This window comes from Papio anubis, chromosome 18, assembly GCF_008728515.1.
Source record: "Papio anubis isolate 15944 chromosome 18, Panubis1.0, whole genome shotgun sequence".
Taxonomy (NCBI): Eukaryota; Metazoa; Chordata; class Mammalia; order Primates; family Cercopithecidae; genus Papio; species Papio anubis.
This window is the reverse complement of record NC_044993.1, coordinates 19,542,678-19,548,677: the sequence shown is the minus strand read 5'-3', so window position 1 is coordinate 19,548,677 and position 6,000 is coordinate 19,542,678.

Sequence of the window (6,000 nt, the reverse complement as noted above, 5' to 3'; positions counted from 1 at the left end):
CAGAGGAGAAGAATGCCTTTTTATTTTTTACTTTTATGTTTTGTTGATGAGTTGATAGTAGAAAAATAGTTGGCACCCATCAGTTTCTCCTTATCCCTGGAATGAGAGTCTCTGTTTGTAGAGTAAATGAGGGAAGGTGTGAATGGAGCAGGATTAGGGAAAAACCTTATTGCCACATTATAGAAAACTTAGATGGCCTTCATGAGGGTGTTGAGATCTTTTTCCTAAAAAGTATGGTGAATTTTGAACAGAGGATCGATGTAATGAAACCACTGTTTCATTACAGTGGTTAATCTAGTCATGTTTAGGACAAATTAGAGGAAAGATAGCATAGAGTTGTTTGTTACATAGAACAGGTTACCATCAGTCTTAAAATAAGATGTCCAGTTGGAGATGGCAGTATAAGAAAGAAAGGAAGGGATGGATGGATGGACCACTATTGACTTATGCCTAGTCTGTCGAAGGCATGGGGTGAAGGAGATCCACAAGGTCCTACTGTTATGGGACTTACTTTCTAGAAAGAAAGGTAATGATAAATAATAAATGAAAAAAAGTGTTAGATGGGGATATGTGCTCTAAAGAAAATGAAAGAAGGTGATGCAATAGAGGATGCCTGGAGAGGGGGTGAGGACCTTTGCTCCATATTGAACAGTCAGGAGAAATCCTTCTAGGAGATAACATTTGAGCTGTAAGCCACCTTCCTCCCCTCTCCTTGCCCCTGCCCCATACTCCTATGCCTGAACACATGCCCGTTAGCATCCTCCACTGTAGCACAATGCATAACCCAAGTGTGCATTGATGTGTATTTATCTTATTTGTCCTTGTAACCTCAGCACCTAACAGTGTACTTGGCACATCGTAGGCACCCAGGAAAGGTTGATTGAATGAATAAGGGAATAAGTGATTCAGCTCACCAAGAGAAAACGTCTAAAGGGAGAAGGGCAGTGGATGAAGCCTGGGGCTTTGGGAAACCCCCGTAGGAGGAGATGGGGACAGAAAGGAGGGAGACAAGAAGGGGATTTGGGCACTTGTCTTCTTGCTGTTCATGCCCAGTTAGCACATCATTCTGTGCCTGCTTCAATTCCTTCCCTTTACAGTCCCTTTTATATACAGTCCCTTTTACGTATCTAGAGCTCTGCTATTTATTATGGTAGCCACTATGTCACATGTTGGCTACTGAGTACTTGCAATATTACTAGTTGTAATTGAGATAGGCTGTAAGTCTCAAATATATACCTAATCTCAAAGACTTAGTGCAAAATAGTGTATACAAATCTAATACGTTCATGTCAGTTGTGTTAAAAAGATATTTTAGAATACTGAGTTAAATAAAGTTCACTTTTTTAGCTTTTTGAATGTGGCTACTAGAAAATTTAAAATTAACGCTTGACTCACTGTATTAGGATTCTCCAAAGAAACAGAGTCAGCAGGATATATCATATATATGAGAGGTGATTTACTTATGGAGGCCAAGAAGGTCCACCATTAGGCTGCATGCAAGCTGGAAATCCTAGGATGCCAGTAGCATGGCTCAGTCCAAGTCCAAACGCCTGAGAACCCAGGGAGCTTGGGTTTAAGTCCCGTACTCTAAAGGGTAGAGAGCTGGGAGTTCTGAGGTTCAATGGGAGGAGGAGAAGAGTGCATCCCAGGTCCAGGAGAGAGAAAGACCAATTTGCCTTTCCTCTGTTTTTGTTCTATGTGGGCTCCCAGCAGATTGCATGGTGCCTGCCTACACGGAGCATGGATCTTCCTCACTTAGCTCAGACTCACACACTAGTCTCCTCTGGAAACATTCTCGCAGGCACACTCCAAAGTATTTCCTTACTAGTTTTTTTTTTTTTTTTTTTTTTTGTCTTTTTTTGTCTTTTTTGAGACAGGGTCTTGCTCATGTTGCCCAGGCTGGAGTGCAGTGGCATGATCATAGCTCGCTGCAGCCTTGAACTACTGGCCTCAAATAATCCACCCGCCTCAGCCTCCTGAGTAGCTGGGACTACAGATGTGTACCACCATGCCTGGCTAATTTTTGTTGTTGTTGTCCCGGCTGGTCATGACTTTCTGGCTTTGACTCCTGGGCTCAAGTGATCCTCCTACCTCGGGCCTCTCAAAGTGCTGGGATTACAGGCGTGAACCACTGCGCCTGGCCTAGGCTTTACTAGTTCTGTAGGTATTCCTTAATTCAGTCAAGTTGACCCCCCAAAATTTACCATCATACTCATGTTATATTCCTGTTGCCTATCACTGGTCTCTACCCTGTACTAGATAGATTTACTTGATATTAGCTGGTCATTTATGAAATAAGTGGTACAAAGAAGAGTGATAGCTATCACCATTTCCTTCTCAACAATATAAAAATCCCAACACATTAAATAATAGAGGTCAGATGTGGGATGTGTAATAGACATTTCATAGCCAGAGGGACATATTCAGTGCAAAACGTATTTGGGAAATACTGATTTTTAAAAATTTGTAAGTAAATTTTATACCTTTTTTGGGTGACAACTTTCAATTTGAGGGTAAAATACCCTCATATTTCTATTCAAATTCCTGTTTCTCGTTTCATTTCTGTGCTCTTCCTACTCTTAGATGTTTCTGCCAGATGATAATTCTAGGACTTCAAGTGTGTTTATGTTTTTTATTTTTTTAATGATGCAAAGACACAGGGACTGGTATCCCAGCAGCTGTTCTTGTCCTGGCCTCATGTAAGCAGTAGCAATATGAAGATGCTTAAAGAAGAAAAGCAGATGTTACTTAGATGCTCGGCTTTCATCTACCAATAACGTTTTTAAGATTGAGCTCACAGCGCCCGAATGTTAAAATTCTTTCACAGATCCCAAATTACAAATGTGCCATGTTGCTTTAATCCATTTTGTTGCAATAGCTTTATTAGATTAAACATCCTGTCGAGCGTCTAAAGAACAGTGGGGTTATCACATTTCCCTTTGAAAACCCAGTAAAGACAAAATAAATGGTTAGCAAAACAGAGCAAATTCAGTTTGCAGGTGTTCACAGGCGATGCAACCCCTGATAGAATCTGAGTGTCTCTGTTATTCCTTGCTTGCAAAATGCCTTTTAAGCAGGCTAAAGAAATTCCTGAGAAAAAAGAAATCATGGGGCAAAAGTCGCTTTTCCCTCCTTCTGATGTGTTGCTAATTGCATTGTGCTGATGCAGACGGTGCGATGGAAATCTGAAAACTTTCTTTTGTTAAGCTTTACTTTCCACTACACCCTAGGTGTACCCATAAGTTCTTTATCATCTGTATCTCCTAAAGTGTGGACTCTTAACGATTGATTTTTTTTTCTTGGCAAATCTAATGAACTATTTGAAGTATTTCATCAATCGGTTACTACACACACTTGGTTACTACACACACTTGGTGGGGGGCTCTTCGAATGCTCTTAAAATCTCAGTTATGTCCCAACACTCTAAAAATTCTCATCTGCCAGAGCAATTTGAATTTTGTTATTAGTGTTCGCTGGAGATCATAATTCAATAAAGACTAACTCATTTAAAAATGTTTCATACTGTGCGTGTATTAGGTAACTTGGGTAACTTAGGAGACATAGAAACAACATACAAATGTTTCGGTCTACACGGGAAATTGGAGTGGTCCTGAACAATTTGAAGGAGGTTTTTTGTATTTATTTATTGATTGATTTTTAAAGAAACTGCAGCTGGATTAGGATTGTGAATGTGTGTGCGTGTGTTTCAATCAATTTCTTTTCTTTTGCTCCTCGAAGATTCTAGTATCTTCCACCAATTCCAAAACACAAGCCGGTGGGTATAAACCCTCTACCAACATTTAAAAGCATGATAAACAAGAGCCCCAGCACATGCCTTTGTGTAATCCGCTTGTACAGCCTTCGCTTTTCCCCTTGAATAAAATTGTATCTGTCTCCTGTGGTCTTCTCTTATTCTCTTGTTCCTTTTGTGGACAGAAGATTATTGCTATAGAAAATACGGTCATGCCATAAGGGAATGTACCTTCTGCTCAGGGTTTTTTTTTTTTTTTTTTTTTTTAACCACATCTGCAGACTGCAGCTGCCGTAGCCTTTGGAGAAAAAAAAATCTGGGTCCTTATGAAACTGTAATTCCTGAACAATGAATTCTTCCTCACAGACCACTGTACTCTTCCACTGCTGCTTAGCACCGTCTGTCATTAGTCTTCCCTGCGGTTTGTTTGCTGCCTAAGTTCACCATCTGACATATGTAGGAATATTTAAACAAAAAAAAAATTTTTTCCCCCTGGAGAAGTTTGTTTCATCTTCGGAAGCACGGGGCTTCCTGCTGACTCCATGGGACCCCTCGCACTCTGCCCTCCTTTTTTCCTGTGAGCTGCTTGTCTGTGCTTACCCCCACCTGCCTCTTCACTTTGTGACTAGCTCCTCTACACTGATTTCCATTTGTCTCCCAAACTGGGTTCAGAAAACACCATCTCCTGCTCGTTCCCCCCTTCCATCCTCTATTTCAAACCTCTTCATCTTTTGCAAAATATCAGCATTGAACTTCCAATTTCTCCTTTCTTTTTTAGTTTCAGTAGCTTTTGTTCTCTCATGGGATGTAATTTGCCTTGCTGTTAAAATTAAACCCAGTAACCAGAGAGATGATGAAGTTTTTCCCCAAACTGGGGGAAAATAAAAATAGATAATTTGCCTTGCTCTTAAAATTAAACCCAGTGCCCAGAGAGATTATTTAAATTTGGGGGGAAAATAAAAATAGATGTGTTTTGTTTGGGTATGTTGACTTGTCCTCTAAACATGACTGCATACTTGAACTATAAGAGGGACCCATCTTGATTTGATAGATGGAAGGCTGCAGCCTGCAGATAAATTTTAGAAAGACTAGATTATGGTCGATAATTTATCAACTAGAGAGAGAACTTCTTATCTTTTGAACTTTTTGGTACATATCAGACTAAATCAACCTTGGTGTGTGATTTTTGTAGCTCAACTTAACAATCAAAGATTTAAAAAAATGGATGTTTTTGGAGGCCCGTTGGTCTTTCTCTTTTAAGCTTCGAACACGTGTAAAACCAAACTAGCGATGGCCCTTTAAGGATTCCATGGTATTTCATGTAAGCCTTTTAAAAAGAAGAATTAAACTGAGAAAGATAAAGTTGCTACTTTCTGATTAGTACTGATGTCCACGCTAACATGCAAGCTTCTTGTCAGTTAATATTTTATGGGGAACTTTGGGTGCCTTTTCTTTTTAGGATAAGATAGGGAAAGCAGTTGGTATATTGACATTAAGCTGCACTGGGGAAAGTGGGTTCCCGCTCCATACATCTGTTCAATGTTTCTCTTGCCTTTCATTTTCTAAAGTGTTACATATGGAATACATATGTCTTTCTGTTCCAGTACCACAGGAAAAAAAAAAAAGAGGGAGGGGAAGAAATAAAAAAGAGAAAAATCACAAAGAAATCAATAAACACCTGTTATTCCCAGATCTGCAGTTATTTGGGCTCCGAAGTGCCTGCAGGCAAAGTTAAAACAAAAATCCCAGTATGTCTATATGCCTTCATAGATTTCTCTTAGCCTGTAGCAGGTTTTTTTTTTTTTTTTTTAAATTATTTTATTTTATATTCATTTCATTTGGTTTCATTGTATTTTATCCCAGAGTAGACCCTTCACCTTCTGGTCTTTTAACTGCCTTGGATGTGTTCTCTCCAATGTATGTTTCAGCTTTCCCTCTACACCATATTTTGTATTCAGCAAAGTGGAGATTTTTTTTTTCCCCCCAAGCAGCTCTAGGATGCAGGCTTGCTTATTCCCCATCACTTTCACAGCAGGTTTCCTTAGTTAGATTGCCCCCTGCTGCTTCTGTAACATTAAAAATAGAGCTCAAAATAAGATATGTTTGGGGACCTACCATTTAAAAGTATATATTCAGTGAAATAGATGGGAACCTAATCATTTGAAAGCAGGTTCAAATATAAGTAATAATTGGTAGATGGTTTGCCATGTCATATAGAGATTTGAAACGAGAGTGTGTGTGGTGTGTGT